This window comes from Phalacrocorax aristotelis, chromosome 11 (assembly GCF_949628215.1).
Source record: "Phalacrocorax aristotelis chromosome 11, bGulAri2.1, whole genome shotgun sequence".
In the NCBI taxonomy this organism is placed as follows: domain Eukaryota; kingdom Metazoa; phylum Chordata; class Aves; order Suliformes; family Phalacrocoracidae; genus Phalacrocorax; species Phalacrocorax aristotelis.
The window spans coordinates 23,025,493-23,049,232 of NC_134286.1; the positions used below are offsets into that span (position 1 = coordinate 23,025,493).

General features: G+C 46.9%; 2 long non-coding RNA genes across 2 annotated transcripts in view; one reads left to right on the forward strand and one right to left on the reverse strand.

Annotated features, from left to right (window-relative positions):
- Positions 1 to 3,271: 3,271 nt before the first annotated feature.
- LOC142063025 (uncharacterized) overlaps positions 3,272 to 23,740 on the forward strand; it is a 38,392-nt gene continuing 17,923 nt past the window's right edge. The window contains exons 1-7 of the long non-coding RNA XR_012662613.1: positions 3,272 to 3,435; positions 8,495 to 8,680; positions 9,129 to 9,350; positions 17,126 to 17,205; positions 21,397 to 21,664; positions 22,936 to 23,061; positions 23,334 to 23,382. This is a non-coding gene — a long non-coding RNA (uncharacterized LOC142063025). The remainder of the gene's footprint in view (positions 3,436 to 8,494; positions 8,681 to 9,128; positions 9,351 to 17,125; positions 17,206 to 21,396; positions 21,665 to 22,935; positions 23,062 to 23,333; positions 23,383 to 23,740) is intronic.
- Positions 15,970 to 21,826, reverse strand: LOC142063026 (uncharacterized). Its single transcript, XR_012662614.1, has 3 exons — positions 21,626 to 21,826; positions 19,006 to 19,200; positions 15,970 to 18,134 (listed from the first exon to the last, which is right to left on the reverse strand). It is a non-coding gene; the product is annotated as an uncharacterized LOC142063026 (long non-coding RNA).

The window sequence follows — 23,740 nt, forward strand, 5'->3', positions numbered from 1 at the left end:
GGTGGCTGCTAGTGCAGAGCCAGGGGCAGGTGGAGAGACTGGGGAGCCCCAGGTGCAGACACGAAGGCTGTGTAATCACCAAAGTAGAAGTGTTAGCAGAAGGCAGACGCTGAGCCAGAAGCGGTAACAATGCAGAAATATATTCAGAAAGAGCAAAAGCAAAGGGTAAGGCATGAAGAAGGTGGGGCATCAGCTGAAACAGCGAAGGCAGCAGCAGCCATCTCTTCCTCGTGTGCTCTGTCAGACCAGCGCTGGACACGCTTTCACCTGCCTGTACCAGTCACCACGAATGTGCGACACCTTGCTGCTAATTTATTGAGCTTTCCAGGGCTATTTAGAATAGAAGAGAGCACCCACATGCCCCCTCCAACATCGGCTGTCTGGCGGCGGGCATGCTGTTAGTCATTCGGTTCAGCTGTTTTGCCTGCTGCCTGGGTGCCGCAGAGGCTTTCTGGCTTTAAGGAAAAAAGCCCAGCTATTGTTTTTGGTGACAGTGCAGAGGTGGGGCTCCAGTACAGCGCGTGAAATGCCATCTGGCCATTTTATTTTAATCCTGCGGTGTGCCGTAAAGTGGGGTGGCTAAGGTTGGAGAAGAGGGCTACACGTTAGCTATATGTACAGCTATATCATTACCTGCAGTCCCCTCACCATTCCTGAGCGCTGTATATACCTGTGTGTGTTTAATTTCTCATATTTCTTTGAGTATACTTCCTATTTTTGGTGTGACTGAATCTGTTTCTGTTTGTGGACTAGACTGAAGAAATCAGTCAACCTTCCCCTCCCTGCTCGTCTTTGTCATGGTTTTGTTACAGTCAGCTGACACGAGGTGCAGCAGCTGAGCGATGGGAGAGTTGTTTGTCCCCTGAGAAAGCCCTTTACTGTCAGGCTCAGCTTTGTTCTAGCAGGAGACATGCGCTCACATACTTTACTCTGGAAGTTGCAAGATCCAAGGCTGCCGAGTATCGAATGGCATTGTATCCAGGAGCCAAATTTAAGAAATAGAAGTTCAGCCATGATTTTGGCTGGGTTTTTGGGATAACCCAACAGGTGAGAACAGAACTGCATAGGCCGATGGCCAGTGAAGGAGAGGATCGCTGCCACTCCCTTACAGGTTGTACTTTGGGTTGATGGTTGGACTTGATGATCCTAGAGGTCTTTTCCAACCTTAATGATTCTGTGATTATTTACAACATTTAGACTCGGTCGTACCCGTTCATACCAGAACATTGAGTGTGGACTTTAGGGAGTAGCGTTGGTGATAGATCTGGTAGCAGCCTTTATTCCATGCAACAGCTGTCTGTACTGGGAGGAACTGGTGTCGCTCGGATAGTGCTAGCAGTCAAGATAGTGATCACCTGCACTTTTTAAAAGATGAGGTGGCACATTTTGCAAGTGTATTTTAAGTCCAGGGCCTTGGCTGTATTCCAGGCTGTATTGCATCGTCCAAAGATTCAGATTCATTCGGGGTGTACGATTCTCCTTTCATTTCCTCTTCCAAGCTGTTACATGCGCTATTAAGCAACCGGCACGTTCCACCCCAGGGGTGAGACCTTGGTACACTGCAAGGCTCGTGCAGCCTTCATTCCTCAGGCCAGCAGCAAGACGGAGAAGTTCAGCCTCTCTGAAGGCAGTGTGGGCTGGAGCAGTGAGACGGTGGGGGTGCCACCTTCTGCCCCCCGAAGGAGCTTCTCCCCTTGAAGCAGCCCCACGCCGGGGAGGGCTGAGGCATTGGCTGCAGGAGTCTGACTGCACTAACTGGTTGCCGTGGTGTGGGCAGGTGGCAGAGGCTGCAGTCTGGGATCTGGCTGGCTACGTGCCGCTGTGCTGGCAAGAATCAACAGAGCATGATCCCGGGGCTCCCGATGGGAGTCAAAGCCAGAGCCAAGCTCGAAGGACACCCTGAGCCTCCGGCGGGAGCTGGCTGCCGGTCAGCGGGGTGCCTGTTAGGGCTGGGGGTCTGGGAATACCGGCTTTAGGGATCTGGGGAGTGGAGGCTTTCCTGAACGTCCCGCTGTGTTAGCAGAGAGGTAGCCCCAGGGCGGTGAAGCTGCCGTTGCCTGGCTGAGCCCTGGGGCTGTGCGGTGGTGGAGAGGGGAGTCGGGTGGACGAGGGGTGTCAGACCCAGGTCTGCTTCGCAGGGTGAAAGAAGGTGTGAGCTGAGCCCCTCGTTGGTCTCTGGGTTAATTTCTGCCTCTTCCAAGGCTTTGGAAAGACATAGAAGATTTGGGCCTAGGAATGCAGAAGTGTTTATCTTAGAAACATTTTTGACATTTAAAATCCCTTTAAAGAGCTCAGAATGTGGTGGGGAGGTGATTTATGGGCTAGATGTGCAAGCAATGAAACCCGTGAAGATATGATGCACCACTGCTGTATTACTGCCTTTAAATGATATTCGTACGAGTGTGCGTGTGCGGTGCGGAGAAAAAGGGGAGATGCTGAACTTTGAAGACACCGTTATATGGAACCACAATTTCCTGCTATTTTAAGCATATTTTATCTCCAGCGTTTGGTAGCACAGAAATGTCAGTAAACATAACTACTCGTTCGGCATATCCTAATTGTTTCTGGGCTATGTGGTGGTATGGCACTGATATTAATTGCATGGCATCGTTCCGGAATTAAAATGTTCCTATTTGCTAACCTCCTTCTCTGTTTTAGTCCCGAGCCACCGCAGAGTTTGAAGCTCTTCTATTTGTCAAATATGCTTTGTGAGTTAATTCTTGGGTCGCCATTATTGGGTCCCTGTATCCACCGGTAACGGCCCAGGAATTGCCATTTTACTCAGAAATCTAACCTGACTCTGCTGTCAAAGATTATGCAAGTAAATAAAGAAATAGCTTGAGACATTACGTGTCTGTGCTAGGAATACCAAGTCTGATGTCGCTGTTATGTCAATAAATTAACCACATTAATGATTTGTGATTGTTACAGATAGATGCTCATTATGAAATGGGTTGCTTTGTGTTCTTTTGTTTGTTTTTAGTTAACAGCTGCTCAAATACTGAACAGCCTGACTGTTTTCAAGGTGACAGCTACTTAGGACTCAGAAGAATTTATTTCCTTACGTAAAGATAGGCAAGAAGTTATTTTTTCTGGAAATTATGTAAGATTTTTTAATGTGTCTCCCATGCTGAAGTGGGATGAAAGGTCAAAACTCATTAAAACTTCAGCAAAGCAGAAATCTACATGAAAAGATTCATTTGGTGTTTAATTTTTATAGGTCTTGATTTATCGAAGCGCCTAAGTGTATGTTTAATTTTCTGTGTCTTTAATTTCAGCCACTTAGGGTTTTATTGAGTCAAAAATTGATGAGATTTCTGGGAGTCTGGACTTGGAGTGCCTGGGGAAGAAACTTGAAAAATGGAGAAAAACAACGTGCTTTCCAAGATTGCGCTGAAGCCGTGAACCTCTGCCCCATCTCCTCTACGCTAAGCAGTAAGTGATGGTACGAACCCATTCTTTGCGAAGCGACGGCCCTGCAGGAATTAAACCGTGCTTTAAACGGCGCGTACAAGACTCATTCCAGACCTCTTGTCTGGAGCGCTTCCAGGAGCGGGTGGTCGCAACAGCTGGAAGCGGATCTGGTTTTCAGACCTCTCTAAATCTGGTGCTGTCCGCGGTTACTTATCTTCTGGATAAAGAGAGGAATCGAACTTTTTTGCTATCCTGTTTGATGTTTTCCTTTCTGGAACCTCTGCAGGCCCTTTTCTGTAGGCTTGGGGTTCCCTTTCTCTGTCCTGCTAAATAACAGCTGGCTAATGGAGGAACCGACTTGGCTGAAGATTTTTAAATGCTTTCAAATTGTCTCTGCCAATGTCAACTGGGATTTTATTCCCATAATCCCGTGGCTGTGTTTAGCGCCTTGTAAATCACAGATGTACATCAGTGGGAAGGAGTGGATTCCTTCTGTCTTAATCTGCAGCCTCTTATGACTCCTTTGTATCATCAGTCTTTATTTCCTTCACAAGAAAAAAATGTCTTCCCCCAGCGGTTGCATCCAGATGAATGTGTTTTATTCTCAGCAAGATCTGGGGAAGGCGATTTACAAGGGTTCTGGGCACTCAGGACGCAGGAGCACTGGTACTTTTGAAACATGCCTCGTATATGATGGATGGGGCGTGTTATCTAAATGCTAATAAATACCGAGCCACAAATTGGCTCCATTTTTCTTCATTCCTCTGCTGCCTGTGGTTGTTGAATGATGCTAAATCTAGCCTCAGACACATCACAGTACTAATTAGTTCCGATTTCTTTCTTTGTTCTTTCTTTTCGGTGGGGCAATATGGATGCGCTGCCTCTGGGCATGTTTATGTTGCATCCTCATTGGCTTGTCTCCACCATAGTACACTTGGGTGTGAGAAAGACGAGGTACAAAGCTGGTGTAAATCTCATCTGGCACAGGACTCTCGAGCATCATTTAAAACGGTCAGTAGGTTTGTATTTCTCACTAAACTCTGCAGCACTTCCCCGTCGGGGTGACGTCCTTTGAACGTACATTTCATCATATATACATGGTATAATGTACTGGGGTTGAAAACTTGCTACGGCGTCTTCTGTGTAAACTGAAGAACAGACCCGTTGTTCTTTTGAGCATTCTAGATTTTAGATTCGTAAAGATAAGCGGATGGATATTGACTTTTCCAATTTACATTTTGGGCTGACATTTCAAACGCAGGCGCGTGACAGCTCTAAAAGTACTTAAACAACAATAAATATACTCTGCTGCTGGCAGTGTCCGAGCAAACCTGCTGCTGGCAGGATGATACCTGGGCCTGCAGAACCCCTCGTGTCGAGAGTTACGGCAGGTTGCACGTGGGTGTGGTGGAAGCGCCGGTGATGCTCACGATCCTGCGCGTAATTTGCAAATATATCAGAGCTGCTTTTGGAAAATCTGTCCCCGACCTCTTTGTGAGGTAGAATTCATTTGCAATTCTTTGTGTTCAAGACGTTCTCAGTAATAGCACCTGCTGCTTTTTGGCCAGAAAACAAATAAACAAGCCACTTTGCACTGATGCCACACATGCATCCTGCAAGTCTTACGTGTTATTCCAAATTAAATTTAAAAAAAGTAAAATAAAATTCATGGCTCATAAGCAGCCTCTAGGAAGGCTCTCTGGCACCTTCTGTGAGCTTTTGGGACCAATACTGACTTTGTAGCAGCTGAAAACTTTGAATAACTCGGCACTTCAGTACTAAGAAATAATAAGTCCTTTCTTAAAGACCTGATTATTAAAGATTCAGTGTCTTTTCAGTCTACTGTGAGATCACTGACAATTTTCCGTCTCAGAGAATTCAGATATTTGCTATGTACTTGTGGAAAAATCTTTGCAGTTTAGTGCAGTGGGAATGGCCTGTCTGAAGCAAAGGCAAAATGAGCAAACAGATATTTAAGATACCCACCACTACCCTATGTTTATTCTGTGAAATACAGCAGCAAATGTTTCCATCAGTTGGGTTTCTGGTCTTCTACCAAAAGACTCCAGAAACCGAATATACTGAATTTAGCAAGCGGAGATTCTGAGTGGCTTCATGACAGTCCGTGCCCAGGGAACAAATCTTGGTTTGCCCTTCAGCGTGGCACACAAATATGTAACGTAATCTGAGTTGAAGAGAGACTGGAGGTAGGGGTCTCATTTTTAATTACACCAGTGATGAATTGCAGGAAACCCCGTCCAGGCATTGCAATTATTTCTTAGAACGAGAGTTTTTGGTTGGGCTCACCTTCTAGACTCTATTTGGTGGCTCAGACAAGAGGTTGTATCAAGGATATAGTTTATGCTCTTTGTTATCGATCGGATTAAATGATTCAGATGGTTCTTTCTGGCCATGAAAACAGAGCCTGTGATTCTTATAAATAGTAACAGGCTGCTGTGAGCCTTCCCTGAGAGAGAGCTTAGGCAGCTGGGGTACGGCCTGAGACGTGCACAAGCTGTGTCAAGAAATTCAGCGATGAGGTTGCTGCGGGTGTGGTTACCACGTGGTACGAGGGAGGCACATCAGGCGGTGCAAAGACAGAAGATCTGTTGGGACATTCCCATCCGCTCCTTCTGAAGAAGGGGCTAACTCTTGTACGCATTTAGCCTGGGCAGTGGCTGACGGTCGTCTGTAAGTGAAACATCAAATACCGGAGGTGGGACAGATCAGTGTCTCCTACCGACCCCGGTGGTCCTTGTCTGAAAGACGTTTTTTAACTTAATATTTCTCTAGCTTACAAAATGGGTAAGGGAGGACATTTCACATTCGTCCCAATTCAGATATTTAAATAGCTCAGGAGAGTGTAATGGTACTGAGCTAACCATACGGCCTGGCTCTGGTCCCTAGCAAAACTATCCCCGACGCCAGATGCAGGCTTGCACGGCATCCATTCACAACCTATATTTCTGTGTTATTACTGTCATCTGTGTTTATTTGTTTAGAGCCAAGTCTGGACTCACCTGATGTCGCTGAGTTCTGTAGGATCAAGCTCAGCCCTGAGCATCTGGCTTTGTTTTTTTTTTTTTTTTCCTTTTTCATCTTTTCTAGAGAAGGCTGATAAAAAGCAATCCAAAGGTGCCCGGTGGGCACAGAGATACAATATGCCAGCACTGTCTGTAAGTGGTGATGAGCCGACCTCAGCAGTCCTGAGGTTTGATCATACTCATCCAAATACATAGACGAGACAATCTTGTTAAATAATTGAAGTGGTATTAAGTTCAGGCCTCTCACATTTAGCGCTTTTCAACTCTCCTGCCGCTTATTTCATTGTTCTTTGCAGAGAAATTACACTTTTCTAGTTCTAGCATTTGTTCTGCTCTGTGCCACTGGCTCCCAGCAGCTTCTGCAGACCTCCCAACCTCCCTTTTGCAGCCGGTAATATCATGACTTGTTTCTATGGAGATCAGAATGAAGTGATAAATAAATGTGCCTGGGAATAGCAAGCTTTCACCTTCTGTCACCAGGATAAAAACCGAGGGGGAATCTGTGGCCTGATGGTGTGGTTACACAAGGAGGATGGAGAGCCCCCAGCACCCTCCTCTCCTCCGTGCCCCCCCGAGCTGAGGCGATGTGCGCGGGGCTGGTGCTGCTGCCTCTGGGCGGCCTCAGCATCCCCGGGCGGATGGACAAGCAAGCCTCAGCCCACGGGTTGTTCTTCACCACAGCTGCCTAGCGAGAAACCGCCCTGTTAGGTGCATCCTCCCGCCGTGATGCGGGAGGGCCGGCATTTATTTGGGGGTACGCTCCGTTTCACTGGCTGATGCTGAAGAGCCTGGGCTGGGTGATGTGCGTTTAGATTACCCGAGTGAAAATATCCGTGCTGCTTTCCTTCGATCTGGCTGATGGAATTATAGCCTGGGAGCCAGAAAAACTCAGGTTTGGATCCCAGTCGTGTTGCTGAGCCGCTGTGTGGTCTTGAAAGATCAGCTCTCGTTCCTCTCTTACACTTTACTTACGAGGTTGTAACAGCTTTGGAGCAGGGAATTCCTTTCTGAGGATAGTTTATATGTTGTCTGTCCCAGGGATGACTTTGTCGTGGTTAAAAGTTTCTAGGTGAATTGTCATAATAAAAAATGAAGTTCAGGAATGCTCCTCAGGGCCAGTACTGCATTTCATTCTCCCACGTACGTCTGGATACAGGTCCTGCAGGGACTAGTAGGGGCTGCTAATGAACACGGGTCTTTTGAAACTGCCCTGGCAATGAAAATAGAAAACTAGTCTCAGACTGCTCTGATTTGCTGCTTAGAGAGAAGTCGTTCTCAGAATAAATGACTTTTCTTATGGGAGGATTCAATCTAACCTCACCTTGCAATGAGTATTTTCTCAGGTGGTAGAGTAGGTGAATTTTGTCAGGCTGAATGCCCTTGTTTAAAGCTGTGGTAGGTTCAGTCCAAAAATTCTAACCCGAAATCTTCTTCATCTCTGGTGAAGTGAAAAGCTGAACCCAGATTTGAGTTCACCTTTAAAAAAAAAAAAAGTTAAAAAAAAATAATGCAGAACTTAAAAATCGGGAGTGGAAACTTTAAAGTGCGTCAGATCCGAACTGTAACCCGCTCATGCTTACTCTACTGTCAGCAACTTGCTGTCTTGTCACATTTATTAATTACTGCAAATATCACGTTTGTCTGTAAGCAGGCAGCCTTCTCCAGGCCTTGTTATTACTCATTACTTGAATCACTCTCTCGTTATCTTGTTTGATTCTGCTGGGACACCCAGGCAATTTTCCAAGGCTGTGAGCACAGGATTGTGTAGAAATCATTGCCTGGCATTGATGCTTCAGCTGAAGATGCTCTCTTGTGATTTACCAATAAACCAGCGAGACACTTTGCTGCTAGCAGCCGTATACTGCTGAAAATTGTTTTTCAGGTGACACGGTGAATTATGGTCTTTCACTTTCTGTAGACATAGCTGCTTGTAAGGTCTAGTTTTTGGGGTGTCTTACGGAGTCAAACTGGAAGTCCCCTGTGTTTTCCCTCCCTCATGTTAAAAAACCCAGTTGCTTTGTGTTCTGTGTTTCCAGAAGCGGCTGCATTTCATCAGAGTTTGTATTTGCGGCGTAGATGGGGGAAAAAAAGATCGGCGTAGCAGGAAATACCTTCTTTCTCCTCTTCTTGTCCCGAAGGCAGCCAGAACGTGCATGCCACTGCTGCGCTGAGTGTTGTGCTATGCCTGTGTCTAGCCATCGCGAGGCATCACAATGATTCGTGTAAGTGCCTGCTTTCATACACTGCAGCCTAGTTCTTCTGTGATTTACGTTGCTAGTGGGATGCAGGTCTTACGGCCAAAGGGACACCGAAGGGAACCATTCCATAAGCCTGTGGCCCTCTGAAGGTCCTCCTGTGGTGCTGCCTTATGCACCCCATTTTTGGGTGTCTGAAGAGTTCTGTGTTAGAGGTTTGCTGAGAGCGAATACTTTTTTTCCTCTCTCCTACCCCCTCTGGTTCCTTCCTTTAACAATTGGTAGCTTTATCTTCAGGATTCCTCTTAACTGTAAGTTCTGAAATGGGCTTCTGATTAACCGTGACCTATGAATGCCATTAAAAAAATGCCAGAATTGTCCTTGAACTCTTGTCTGTCCTTCTTCTGCTCTGATGGGACTGAATACCTAATTATAAAGAAAAGGAAAATTAAAGGAACTGTTCTGTCCTTTCTAGAATCCTGTCTGACAGCCCGATTATCCTCAAGAAGAAAGGACCGTCCTGGTGCAGTCCCAGAGGAGAAGGATTAACAGCCCTGGAAGCAATGAAAGAAGATTCACGCTGATGTGAAGAAGACAGATGCGCGTGTAGTTCAAGTTCATCTTGGCAGACTCACGCTGAAAATGCCAATCTGACAATTTTAATGCTGGCAGGAGAAGAAATGTATGAGGGGGCCGGGTAAGCGATGGCTCGTTCCAGCTCAGTGTGAGCTACGGCAGGGAGGCTGCGCTCCCGAAGAGCCCCCCGTGCGTCCGCGGTGGCTCTGCTGCGAGTACGCATCGAGGTGCCAAAGGACGCCAAGCGAGAGGTGATAGTTCCTCTTGGGCTGTTGCTGCTCGGTGGCAAGAGAGATGTGGGCTGAGATGTTTTTTGCCTCAAGCAACAAGGTGTGTGTACAGGGAAGTGAAGGGTGGAGCTGAATTTGTTTTCAAGTCGCTGGCACGGGTGCTGGTGGTGGGGCAGCTGCAGCAGCACGGAGCTGAGCGCAGCTCGCTTGAGAAGGGAGGAGGCTACAGCAGGAGGAGAGAGCTGGTGCTGGAAAACGCGTTAGTCTCAGCTGCTCGTTGAAGCTGGTCTCCTTTGAACATCCATCTCTCGGGAATTCGGTCATGGTTTTGGTCTTCGTGGTCACAAAAGCAGCGTAAACATTTGTCCTTCTTCACTCTTCCTCAACCGCATGCGCCAGAGCGGTGCACGGTGTCTGGCACTACCACCGTGCAGGGCTCTTGTGTGTAATTGCCCTGGTACATTATGTCACATTATTATAGCATTAACAGGCTTTTTTAGCGTTGTAACATTTGGACGTAGCCTCTGTGGAAATTCTTCTGAGGCTTAATGTCTGTCAGTCCAGAATCCTTAGCAGGATTTGGGGGGGGGTTATGTCCTATGGGAAAGTGTCAGTATTTCATCTTACAAGCGGCTGAGGAAGGGCGAGCATCGCGCTTCCTCCTGTCAGCTTCAAACCAAGATGATGCGGAATTTCTCCTGCTTTCTACATTGGCAGTATGGACTCCTGTAGCCTTTGCTGTAAAGCAAAGCGGGTCGTGGCCGTGATGGAAATTCTCCGTGTGTTTGGTACGCTGCCGGCAGTTTCTGTGAGGCGCCCAGGTGAAACAGGGGAAATGGAGCTTTTTCACACCATATCTTGGACTGCGCTGAGCGAGGTAAATAAAAGGCACTTCTGGAACGGATTCTTCCTGTTGAAAATTAGAGAAAAGCATACTGCAAAGAGTGAAACGAGGAGAGCCTTGCAAAGGAGAAAAGGCTGTAGGAACGATTTCTTGAAGATGTGCCAGTGAAGTACCCCCACCGCCTCCACCCACCGCTCCCTCTGCCTCCCGGAGGGGCCGCGGGGAGCAGCCGTGAAGCCGGGGGACACCCGAGGGTGCAGAGGAGCAAATGGACCTCATCACGCTCAGGCCCTGGGTAGTCAACGGGGCAGGGAGCAGCACTGTCTGGTTTTTACCACATAGCTTAGACCTCGCCCAGCTGCTCGCTGGGTGCTAGTGCAAGGCTAATAGTGAAGAGTAAGCTGGGAGGGAACAGTGAATCCCCTTCTGGGGAAGAAATGCTGCTGGTTTTTAGGATTTTTGTAATTTTTTTAATAACTGGCAACCCTAACCATCTTACGGAGTGGAAGGGGATTGAATTCTAAGCAAAAGGTGGGATGGTTTTGTTCTGGTTTTAACTGAAACTAGGTGATTCACCAGAGGACTGTCGGACACGTGCTGCGTGCAGCAGAGCTGGAAACCCGGGTACTTTCATAAAGAAAGTTTCTGTACTGGTGTTAAAACGAGAGGAAGGCTCGGATGAGGCTTCGAGTAGTTTTGCATCGGCGACTTCGATCTGGGATATTTCTTCTGCGGAAAGTGTCCATCAAGGCACTTATGAGCAAAACCATTTTGACTGAATAAAATTAGGCAAACGTCTGCTGGTTGGAAAACACTGAAGACGCATTACGCGTGCACGTGTTTGGGGGAAGCTTTGTCCCTCTTGGTGTGTTTGAAATCGCAGTTAGTCTCCCGAGTCTAATGGAAACATGGTTTGCATCAGGGAGAGGAAGAATATCCCAAAGGAGGAGACCTGTCAGAGGCAGTCAGCCAGGCTCTAATACCTGGTGCGCTGTCTAAGATTCCATCCGTGGCAATAGCTGTTCGCTTGTGAAACAGCTGGCCCGCTTCCCTCCAGAGGTGCCGGCTCCTTGCAAGTGTGCGCGCAGGATAACGGGGTCCCGTCTCCACAAATAGCATCGCACCCCACTTTTGAAATCTAAGACAGGATTTTAGCAGCTGAGTAGAACAGCTTTTTTTTTTTGTTTTGTTAAAGGAACACGGTAGCGCCTTTCCAATATAACTTGCTGAAGCTGGAAGATGTTTCCTTCCTCTCTTTCCCTTTTGTTTTGCCACGAACACATAAACATCCATAAAGTCACCCCCACCCCTCTGCTCTGCACAAACGTACCGCAAGCTTAAAGGGTTGCCCAGGCAGCAAAAGTGCTTTGCAGATGTTATCATGACCTCCTCAGCTTGGTTGTTGTTAACACAACCTGCTTTTAGAGGTTTTGCATCTTACTCCGAGCTGTTTTTCTTGCCCTATCATGGACTGTGACATTTTTTCTTCTGCTTTACACAAGTTACATGTATTTACTTTTGCAAAGGTACCTTTCCAATCTAGCTCTGTCAAAGAATTTATCAGTGCAGCTACTTGATGTTTCATAGGTCACGACGTTATGGGGAGATCTGTGGAAATACAGCACCTCTGCTGGGCGAGCTCTGCCTCGACCGCCAGTACGAAGCATAAATACGATTCATTCTCCTGTTTCTCAAAAGATTTTCTTCATTAAGGTACTGATCTTTGCTAATCTCTCATGTGGCTGCTTAACACGGGAGCGTCTGTATTGATTTGCTTCTGCAGATCACTTCAGCTCTTGCACGCTTTGAACTCATCTTGCGTGCTTGACGTGGTTTGTTGCCTCTGGATATCCTGCAGCATACAGCAGGCTGGTGAGTCTCTGAAGCCAGTTTTTCTTGCATTTGAACCTCCTAGGTCTCCTCTTATCATGAGAATGATGGCCAAGGGCAGCTTCTGGCTGATATATTTTGTAAACTTCCTGCTGATTTCTTCCTAGGTGCCATAATGAAGCATCTGTGAACAGATCATTTCTGGGATCTGCAGCCGGACTGGCTTGTAGATGACAGCCGAAGAAAATCGGTCCATATAGAAAGGGAATTTGAATTGTCTGCTCTGGGTCAGCTCTGTTCTCAGGGCTAAGTCTAAAATGAGACTTGTATGTAACAGAGCAAGATGCATCCCTCAGTTTTTTCTGTGAGATGAATTAATTTTTAAAGCCATCAACAGAGCTGCAGGAAATCCTGCTCTTCTCCACGACTGCCTTATACTTAATATGGGAGATTTGGGCTTTGATTCGGGGTTACTTCTTACAGAGGGCTCAGTGTACAGGAGGACAAAAATGTGCAGAAACCAGTCATTGGTAATCTTGGTAATCCGGGAGCTGTGCCAGGCAGCGCCAGACAGAGGGAACAGGCTGCCTGCCCCCGAGGGAACATGCGGGTGGAGGAATGGTCTGGGGGGGAGGCAGCCTGTGTCTGCCCTGGGGGCTGCCGGCACCCGAGGCCGGAGGGGTGATGGGATGCCTCCAAGTCTCTGTCATTCTAACCTGCAGAAAACTTGGAGTCACAGTATTTCCGTTCAATTCTGTTGCCTCTGTGCCAAAGTGAAAAGTCAGAGAGATAATAAAAATGGAATTGGCAGGACTGACATGGAGGGGTGGTTAAAATTGCTCAACATGCACCATTTCCCGTAAGGGAACCGGGGAGGATGTGGCAAGAAAGGAAAGAATTGGGAGGGAATGAAGACAGAGGAGAGGCAGGCTGGTCGTGGGAGCCGTGGAGGAGCCACGAGGGTCACTGAATATAGTAAACAGCAGGCAAGCTGACAAAGTATGTTCTGTTCCCAGCACTGAAACTGATTTCTGGAATGATCTTGAACAAGTTACTTAATTCACTTGGCTGTCACTTTTCTTGCACAGCGCTGGAAACTTGGTTTCTTGTTGCTGCTGAACAATTTTGAGGTGGAGTCCTGAAACCACGTTGTTCTCGGAGAACACAGAGTTGGATGCTTGCTGCTGTGTCGTCTCCTTCAGTTCTAACGTAAGAATTGAACTAAGAATCTTTTCTCTGTACATTAAATATTACCCTCTCTGCTGAAAAAATAGTTATGGTGATAATACATCTGTGAGATGCTTCGAATTCTGTGGATGAAAAGGTATTTATATCTGCTAGCATCATGTTTTTAAACTACTGGAATGTTTAAAGTTATGGTCTGAGATTGTGTCAGACGCAGCAAACACAAGGTATTGTAGCAAACTGTGTGTCTAGATACGCTGCTGGTAAATGTAAGACTACAGCTCTGGTTGCAGTTACATAGCCAGAGGTTATAGCAAGGAGTAGTAGGTCAAGAAAAGCTTGAAAATTAAATACAAGGTGAAAATGCGGACTCATGAGATCCATTAGGTGGGGATCATCTCCCTGAGCAGGTGCTGGTGCCGGAAGGCAACGGTTAGTGCACTTGAGATTACAATGGTGGAGAATAATCTTGTGACGTGCGACGGCGTACTAAATGAAAGAATCCTCTCCTGGTTGCTTGCCGAGACCCTTGGTAAGGCTCGAAGAAGGACAGCAAATGCAGAGCATTTATTTCTCCTTCCTCTCAGACTTGCGTTTCAGTGCCCAGCGTACACGGTGGTTGAGCTCTGCCTGGCTGGCGTCCCCCTGCTTTTGAGAAATAAGCATTTAGAAAGCAAGACAGAGAAGGAAAGCAGGCGTTCCTGCATTGTACAAGCTGTTATAGCTACCAACGAGCATTCAAAAAAAGCCTCGCGAATATCCCGGAGCCCCGGTGAGGTTAACTGACTGCTCGAAGCTGTTGCTGCAGACTTTCCATCAGAGAAGGATTTTTATGGACTAAAATCAGCAGTGGCTGCCACCTGGCTGTGTGACTGTCAGATGGGCCCCGTTCTCCCCTGAAGCTGGGTTTTCTAAGGTGGCCAAGCTGGTACAGAACTGGCGAAGGTCCTTGTTTGCAGCGGGTCTCTGTGGCGTTGACGTGTTGTTTAAGGTGTCTTAAACAGGGACAGCAGGGTGTTAGGAGAGATTCCGCCAAGGCCAAGCAGCAGCAAGCGGTATTTTTGGCAGCAGACAGATTCAAAATCTTTCCAGTCACTGTAGACAGACTACTGAAAGGTGGTCACAGGTATGTCAGAATATTAAATATCTTGTTATTTCGTAATCAAATAGGGTTCAAAACTGCAGTTCACAAGAAGAATCCAAAATAGTTTTATCCCGTAACTCAAATGCCAGCTCTACAGAGCCAGCTGACTTCTACCCCAGGGTCTGGTGCCTCAGAGTGTTTTGCACCATGTGTACCACCATATCGGACATCTAGGGGCACATTTTTGATAATAATTCACCACATCTGAGTCTCATAACGGGAGGATGAGGTCATGCTTAGGTGTACGTGGAAGCAATCAAGGAATCTGAAAACAGCAGTCGGAATCTTTCAGTGATTCACTGGTTTCTGAGGTGGTTTGCACGCTCTAAGAATGATCTCCAAGGTCCCTGCTCTAAAAGTCAGTATTTTGTGATTAATGTTCTGTATGAGCAGCTGGGCTCATACCCAAAGAGCGCGCTCACCCCAGGGTTTCGTTGAAAAGCCAGGATTTGCAGGCCTCACCGTGTCAAGCAGTGAAGTGTTCTCCAAGAGGCCGAGCGATGTGTGCACGCGCGTGTGCGTCTGTGTAAACAGAGGCCGTGTCGGTGAGGCTATCCACGTTTCCATCTGAAAACCTAAGACTGTCTTTGGGGTTTTCTTCGTTCCGTGCTCTTCAGACGGCCACGTTGATCCTGTTCACAGCAATCTCAATAGAAACTGATTTTGGGGAGAGAAGGAGACTTGCCAATTTCAGGACAAATTGAAAGTACATTCCCACCACTGAGAAGCGGGTGAGCACGTAAAGCTTTCAGTAGGGCTTACTTTTTTGACAGCTGTAAGATTGTTCTGTACATCCCAGACTCCTCGGTGGTGCTGATGCAAATGGTGAGTCAAGTGTTGAGGTACTTCAGAAGGACTGGTGCTCGGAAGCTCTGGGACCTTTCCTGGATTCGAAGCTCACCCTACAGTCTTTGCTGGATCATCAGCAGGGCTGAGCCCCGAGGCTTTCAGCACCATGGTATGGCGCTAACATAAATCCCAGGGCCGGTGGTGTTACTGCACCGGGGACAAATGCGTTCTGAAGAATATCCAGATCTGACAGTGCAACGCTTCAACGCCTTTGCGTTCGCAGTAACCCGCAGTAGAAGAAAGCTTGTCAAAATCATTTGCGTGCCTCTCGATGTCTTGTTCCCCCAAAAATGTTACAAAACGTAACCAAGTGAAGCTGGGCTTCTCATCACTAGCTGTCTACTTTTAGAGATGTTTAAGACATGAATTATGCAACGAATGTAGTTTGCTACAAAGGGAGTAACTGCACACGCGGAGGCTGGTGTGCTGCCCAGCAGTGCTGCGGCTAGCGCGAAGGAGAGGGGATGGGAGAGCAAAGGGAGGGAAGAGGAGAATGGATGCAATGCCCGCCTTTCCTAAGGACTGGAGCGGGGAGGAGTAACTTTAAGGATGTCCGTTACCGTTTAATCTAGACATGATTTCTTTTTTGTTTGTTGGTGCCAGGATCAGGATGAATAGTTTAAGTAAATCATTTAAAGAGACTGGATCAGTAACTGGTTAAACAAACAATTTTATTCTAGTTTCAAAGCGCAGATTTAGTTTTGACTGCTTCTGGAAGGTCTTTAGCAATTTGGCTGGGCTTAGTGATGCTGATAGTGTGCTTTTGGATGGTTTTGGTGGGGTTTTTTTCACCCCTGTTCATTTGGCATGGCTTTTCTTGTTTAATATATAAGAGGAAGAAAATAGTTCTGCTCTTGAGCACGCTGCTTAAGGAAGACAATGGGCTGCAGGGGATTTAGAGTGGATACTGAGATTTCTCTAGTACTTTAAAATCAACCAGTCCATCAGTGCTTGGTAACGATTTGATCCACATGAAACAGCAAGTCATAATGCACATCAGAAAGCCTCTGTTCTGCTGCTCCTCGCTCCTTCCTCCTCCTTAACTGTCAGACTCTGCAAAGCGCTGAAGTAGCTTGCCTAAGGCTACGGACACAATCCATTACAGGCTTGTAATTAGGCACCTTAGCCTGCTGGTCATTCTTTTGGTCTCTCTTATCTTGATTTTTCAGGCTAAGAGCCCATCTGAGTTGCTCTTCAGAAAATCCAGGTCAAGTTTGTCAACTCTTAGAAATCTAGGAAACTTAATGTCTAGTCCCACATTTGGTATTTAAATCCGTCTGTTAGCGAACCGACACAAAGGCGCACCACGCTGTGGCCGTTCAAGACCTGAAACACAGTGGAGGATCCGATGAAGGAGGGATCCTATAATCTTAAAAAGACATCCTTTTAAATCCTACATTGCATCTTTTTCATTTGTGTTTGTGATGAGGCCCGAAGCATGCTCTGCTAGTGAGACATGTAACCGCTCCTCTACTTCAGCATTCTCAGGCCTTTCACATTTTCGATACTCAGGGAAAGTAGGTCTCCCTGCTGCACTGCAAGAAAAGAGCATGATTCTTATCAAGGGCGGAACACTAACGTGTCACAGGAATCTCCCAGAGGCTTCTAGCGAGGCAAGAAAACACTGTATGCATCTTCTTTTTGGTTTTTTTTCCTTTCTTTTTGGAAGATTGGAAACTTGGTACTTTCCAACTTCAAGCAATATTCCCTGCGTACACGTTTTATGAATCATTACATTCTTTGGACTGTTCTGAGGGGATGCAGTGTGCTTCCAGACTTGACTTCCCTAAACTCTGTCTTCTTTCCTTTTAAAGGTACCTGAAGCCAAAAACCTTTCTGCTTGGCGCACGCCAATGCAAACAACATGGCCTGTCTGCCTGGTGATGCGCGGGAGGTGAGCAGAGAGTGGGGCGGGGACAACAGTAACAGAGGTACAATATTTCTTACAAGCTTCCTTTACTATTAATATGGGCTACAAGAAAAGGTGCTGCGAAAAGGAAGATCCAGGCCTAGGGGGTGGAGAGGGGAGGGAAAACACACTGAAAAACAACTCAAGCTGATTTGACCTACTGCAGATTTACTTACTGTTCAATACAGGAGAGTGAAAATGGAAGCTTGTATTTCCACGAAGGATTTTCCCTCTATGGGAAGGGTATTTTCTGATTTGTTCGGCGTGCCAAGATACGGGACTTTCGGACCAGGCAGGGATGCCTACGAGGGCAGGCAGCCCAACACCGGCACAGACTTTCACACCCAGACACGCATTGCCGCTAGTTCACTCTAGGCGGCACAGAAATCTTGCTCTCTGCGCAGGGTTTATGACAGAGCTTTGCGTTGTGTAAGGCTGGAGAGAGACATTTGAAAACAGAGCGCGCCCCGGGGGAGCTCGTGCTGCCGAGCCATCAGAGATGAGTTGGCAGCGCGCCAGCCCCCAGAATAACAGGATCGAAAATGAGCTCTGACAGGTTAGATGTAATAGTGCCGGGCCAACTCTGCTAGATATCGGCCTCCGTAGGGGCATGCAGGGGGATTTCAGCTGCAATAGCTTGCGCAGGAAGAAATACTCGTTCCGCTGTAGGATGGAAGCAACAACCTCCTTGAGTACTGGAGCTTTTTTGAGGGCTGGATCCAGGAGGACACAGTCTCTGAAGCACAGGGATTGGTAGTCAGGGCCTCTACCCAGTGTGATAGTATGAACAGATACAGAGCAGCTCATGGGCAGCATGCTAGAGCCCAAGCTTTTCAGTGTTGGGACTGCAAGCTCAAGGTCTGGCTTGTTTGGGAAATCCCATTCTAGCTTCAATCCACGTCAATTCCTGAATCCTGCCAAATCATAGAATCATAGAATCATTAGGGTTGGAAAAGACTTCTAGGATCATCAAGTCCAACCCCCAACCCAACACCCCCAGGCCTCCTAAACCATGTCCCCAAGTGCCACGGCTACACCCCCCCAGGGCTGGTGACTCCCCCACCTCTCTGGGCAGCCTGTGCCAGGGCCTGACCGCTCTGGCAGGGAAGACATTTCCCCTCATCTCCAACCTAAACCTCCCCTGACGCAGCTTGAGGCCGTTCCCTCTCGCCCTGTCACTGGTGACTTGGGAGCAGAGACCGACCCCCCCCTCACTCCAGCCCCTCTCAGGCAGCTGCAGAGAGCGAGAAGGGCTCCCCTCAGCCCCCTCTTCTCCAGACTTCTGTGTGCAAGACCTTTGGTCCTGGAATAAATTGCATAGTGTAAATAGGGACTTAAATGAAACTGCTGAGCTCGAGGATGGCTCAAGAGGCGAACACGCAAACACAGGAGCGGGTGTGGGTGGAAGTGCAGTGCCCAGCGAGTGTTTGGACAGAGGATTACGGCATAGCTAATGTTGTAAAATTGGATAAAGTGTGTTGGCAGAGCTGTGTTTTGACAGGAGCTCTCCATATCCAAGATTATAAAGGAGAGTGGAAGGAAATGGTTCTGAAATGGTAAACTACCGACAGACCTGTGTAATGGGAAATATCTGCCAGCTTTCCCATGCACACTAGATTTGTTCTCTTAAACAATAACTTTGCTAGTAAATTTATAAGAAGCCTAATCCAGTGGAAAACAGAGCCCTCATTACTGTGCTAGAGTATTCCTCACTCAGGACTTAAGATTTCCAACCCCCCCACAAAGTCTCTTCAAAATTGAGAAGAATTTAACCACGTCACCCACCTATAGCGTGGTTCCGAGGCCGTACCCTGCGCTCTCCACAACGGGGGCCCAGCTGCAAGAAGAAATGCTGGTGTGTGGGCCCAGTATGACTGTGCTCTCAGGGACTGGCTTTTAGAGCAGCGAGGAGGTGGAGGGAAAGCAGGGCGTAAGAAATCCTTTCGTTCCCTTTGCTGGAGAGCGCTGCCTACATGGAGGCTGGGGAAATAAATTAGAGGTTGGAGCTGGTGGCACGAGGCAGTGCTTGCTGACTGCAGGATGTGCGGACATGGTCTGAGGGGGAATAAGGGACAACAGGTGATTTACTGTGCTCTTGTTGGGAAAATAAAGGATGCGAGGAAGGTACCGCCACACTTCCACAGTACCGATGCAGCTCGGCATCCAACTCTGGATACATCAAGACCCAGGTAAAGGATTAGGAGCCTTTTTTTTTAATGGCTTCTATCCCACTCAGCCTTCTGACAGTTGTCTTCAACTTGAGCTTCATGAAGTTGTTGTGACACTTCCCAAGAGAAATTCAATTTACAGCGAGCTCTTAGTGTTTCGTGATGGTGGCTCTAAGTACGGCTTGTACTCCTCTCTTTTTTAAAGTGCTCTGAAGACAGATTTGCTTCATCTTCACCATTCCTGGAACTGCCTGATTATTCACGCCAGCTTCTAGCCTCAAAATAATTTATAAATTCTTACGTATCCTTCTCTCAACTTCCTCTACCTTGATTAATCAGCTTTTCTAAGTCGATTAATAGTTTGTCAGACACCAGGTAAAATAACTGCATGGGAACCAACTCCTCTTCCCACATCAAAATCCCCAACTGAGGAAAATGACCTTGAGCTCCTCCCCTCTCTGTAAAACGTGTGAAACCTGCACTGCTGTCCCTGAGAAAATAGCAGGGTCAAAGGAACTCTTGCTTTCCTTGCCGCCGGATTTAAACCGCTCAGGAGAGATGGATACACTGAAGTATTTTTCCTCTCTAGATTTTGAAAAAGTTTTTAGAGAAAACAGCCCTGCAGATAATCGTGAAATCAATCTTTCAGCCTGCCTTTGTGTTATTTATGGTGCACATAACGTAAGGGCCATGTAATGAGCCGGATTAGCTAGCGGGACAGCCGAGGTCCCAATGGAACTTTCAAGACCAGATAACGGCAGAAACAAAGCACTAATAAAAACTTCATCGTTAAAAGCAAAATCCTTGAAAATTAATATTAGAGTCTGAAACTGTCGCCTGTCCAGGACTTTCTTGGCAGATCTAAGCACACGTTGCAGCCTGTTCTGAAACCTAGTCAGGTTTTCAGCGAAAGGGAACTTTGTTTTTCACGTGGGCATAAGGAGAGATTTCTCTGGCTTTTTAAAGCTGTCTTCCTCTAAGCAAATATATTCAATTGTCTGCCCATCTTCCCTCAGAAGGTGTAATTATATTTTACATTAAAAAGAAAAAAAACCTTGCAGTGCCCTGTGAAAAAGAGCCGATGCTTATCACGGCTTGAGAATGGGAAGTGGAAGTAATAAAAGTGAAAGTGATTTGCTAGAACTAGTGAAGAACATCCGGGCTGGCGCTGAGGTTAGAATCTTAATCGGCTTCTTTCTCTACACCTTACGCTAGATTTAGGTCAGCTCTTGCTGCGCTGAAACTAGGATGACTGCAAGCTGCGGCAAGCCTTCCGTGAACCTCAAAAGCCACAGAAGTTTTCCCCCAGTACGTCTGAAATAGTAATACAGAAGTTTATAACGGTCCTTTTGCTGTACGTCCATGCAGGCCACCACCACTTCAGAGGCTGGTTTAGGATTTACCCATGGCATTTTTCTTAATATAATTTTCATCGTGTGGCTTGCGTTATATTGAATTAAGAAGACACGTTACGCAGACTAACAACACGTGTCAGAAGCAGGAGAGGAAAAAAAAGCAGCTCTTTTCTACTGGCTGTAAGCAAAAAGCTCTTCCTCTTTGTGATGATATAAATGTTGGGTGTTAAATTTCACTGGTAATTTAGAGGTAAAGGGGAAGAATACCCTTTATCCCCTGATTCGATCACTGAGTTTGGTGCTGGTGTAGCATCCGTGGGGGTTCAAAATAGAGCTGCAGCAAAGTATCTCGCTAGAGCAGAGAAACGGTTAATGCTTGCAGGATGGGAGAGTTTGCTTTGGGCAGCAGCGGCTCAGAGACGGATTTAAAGACCGTCACAGAAAGCAGCTTTAATACCCGCTCTTGGCGCACGGTCACAAGAGAAGTTTTTAGGATGATATATATGATAAGGGCATAAAAAGGAGCGTGAGCACAGAGCGGGAGGTGGAGCTGTGCTCTCGATTCCAGGAGGTTAGCCTGAGTTAATCCCTTGCTAACACTTGCAGTAATCAAGCAAAATATTTTCCAAGGTATACTGATGTTTTCCCCGCAGTGGCTGTTCGGAGAGGAGGAGTGCGAGGAACGGTCGCCTGGACCTGCAGAGTTACTTGCACGTGTTGTGCCCCTTTGGAGAGAGCCGTGCCCCCCGCCCTGGCCAAGCAGCACCGTGTACAAGTAAGAAACCAAATGGCAAAAATCGGAGAGGAACTCCCTTTAGCTGTGGCACCGCCTTGAAAAGTCTGCAGCTGTGTATTTCACAACCACTTTTCTTTAAAACTTACCTTAACATTTCATCCAGCCGATCCATGTAGCCCCTGCAGGTAAGTCAGGAGTTACAGATTCAGATGTCACAAAAACAACTTCGTAGTTTTGCTGCTTTTTTTTTTTATTGATAGGTATTATGATACCAGGGACTGTTTGTGGGTCTGAGGTTTGGCATTGCCAACGAGGAAACTGAGGCGCAATCCAAAATGGGTGTGCAGGATTAGAAACAGGGTGTGCAAGGCTTCTCCAGACAGATTTGGGCAAACCATGACGCTGCATGAAGGAGGGTGGCAGAGCACGGAGGGGGAAAACTGCAGAGCCGCAGGAAGAGAGGCTGAGAGGGAGCAGTAGCTTTGTGGAGGCAATAGAAGAGAGGCGGGGGAAGAGCAGGAGCCAAGTGTCTGTGGCAGCAAATGAAATATTGGGCATGATAAATGCCGGAAAAGGCTGGCAGAGCTACGTCGGTAACAGGAGGAGGAAGGAGTTAATAGCACTTGCTGCAGCACTTACAGCGCTGTTGGCCTCTCGTGTGCCCCTCGTGCCACCGCTTTGTCCGTGTCAGTCTTCAAGAGACGCAGAGAAAATTCCAGTTCGGTCTCCAGTGATATAGTCTGTGTCTCTGTGTCTTTGCCTCTGGCTCTGAATTCTCCAGGGGGAGCAGAGGGCAGCAAAGGGCTTAAGCAACAACTTTTTTTTGTTTTAAACTTTCCCTTCATTGAAATACACCGTCTCTTCCAGCATTAGTCTGAAGCCTCATTTAGTAGAGGAAACTTTGCATTTAATCCACGGGCCTATTAGCGAAACAGCACAGCAGGAAACTAGTTAGGCTGTTGAGTAGAAAATAGGCTTGCTAATAAACCTCTTGTTCTCATTACAGTCCCTGGATGCTGAACGTTTTTTGTTTTAATAAACAGAAGTTGGTGATTTGGGATAATACTGCCTTTTTTGTTTTGTTTTGTTTTCCTTAAATTAATACCTTGCAGTCTGGTTCAAAGGCAAGGAAATGGGGTATTTCAGACGGAACTGTACATTTCTTGTACACAACTCATCCCCTGGCTTGACTCATCTAATCGCAAAGAAAACAAAAACTTGGGGGGTTTTTGTATCGGTGTAACTTTGGTGTCTGGTATGTCTTGGTATGGCAGAAATAAAAGGAGGACAAGGCCCTGGAGATTCTGTTTCACTCATCGTTTTGTCCTTTCATCTCACCAGTCCTTGTTTTACTATATGTCTGTCTAGAGCCAAATTTCAGTCTGTTCTTTATGCCTGTTGTTTTTTGGAGACCTATTTCTACGAGCGCCCCTGTGACTATTTGTGCTTTCCGTAGGAGCTGAGAAATACCAGCTTGGCGATGCCTCTTCCAGAGCTGCCACAAAAGGGCTGAAGTGCAGGGAGTGATACCCCTAAGAAGTTGCATGGAGCTTTTTCTTAGATGCAAATTCAAGGCAAAGAGGTAAAAAAAAAAATTAAAAATGGTTATTTCATCTGGGCACTCTTGTGATCTGGTGTCTGTGGGAGTGAGAGTTGCTCAGGGGTAGGAGCTGTGAGCGGTGTTAGAAAAGCCCTGACAAGCATCTATTTGTGAAGGTTTGAAGTTCCTCTAGATGTTTTCTTCCCCCCAGGGATGTGGTAAGGTCTGTGTCCAGTTTGGGTTTGGAACTTGGATATCCTGATCCCCAGATCTCGGCTTACACCATTTCTTTTCGTTCTTCTTCCCCAATACAGTTTGGATGTAGCTACAATAAGTGGGAAAATTCTTTGCACACGTTCAAAGGTAAATGCTTAGATGCGGCTACTGAATTTATAAATAACCCCCAGAGCTGTGCCAGGGCCCTGCGGGCACCACAGGCTCTATCGGTTATAAGGCTGCTTGGCTGGAAGGACCTGGATCTGCTCAATAGCTGCGGAGCCTTCGTGACCGAACCCATCCGTGTTGGTACCTGTTTGAAGATTGTTTCTTATTGTTCTGTGTGTTTTGTTTTAACGTGCAAGCCTATCTCTGTGTTGTAGCTAGGTTTGGGCACCACAACAAGGAACATGGGAGGGTTATGTTTCATTCTAATGAGGAAGAAGGAGCTGGAAGCTCCCATCGGTGCAAAAAATGAAATGGGTCTATTTTGGAAGTGGCAGGA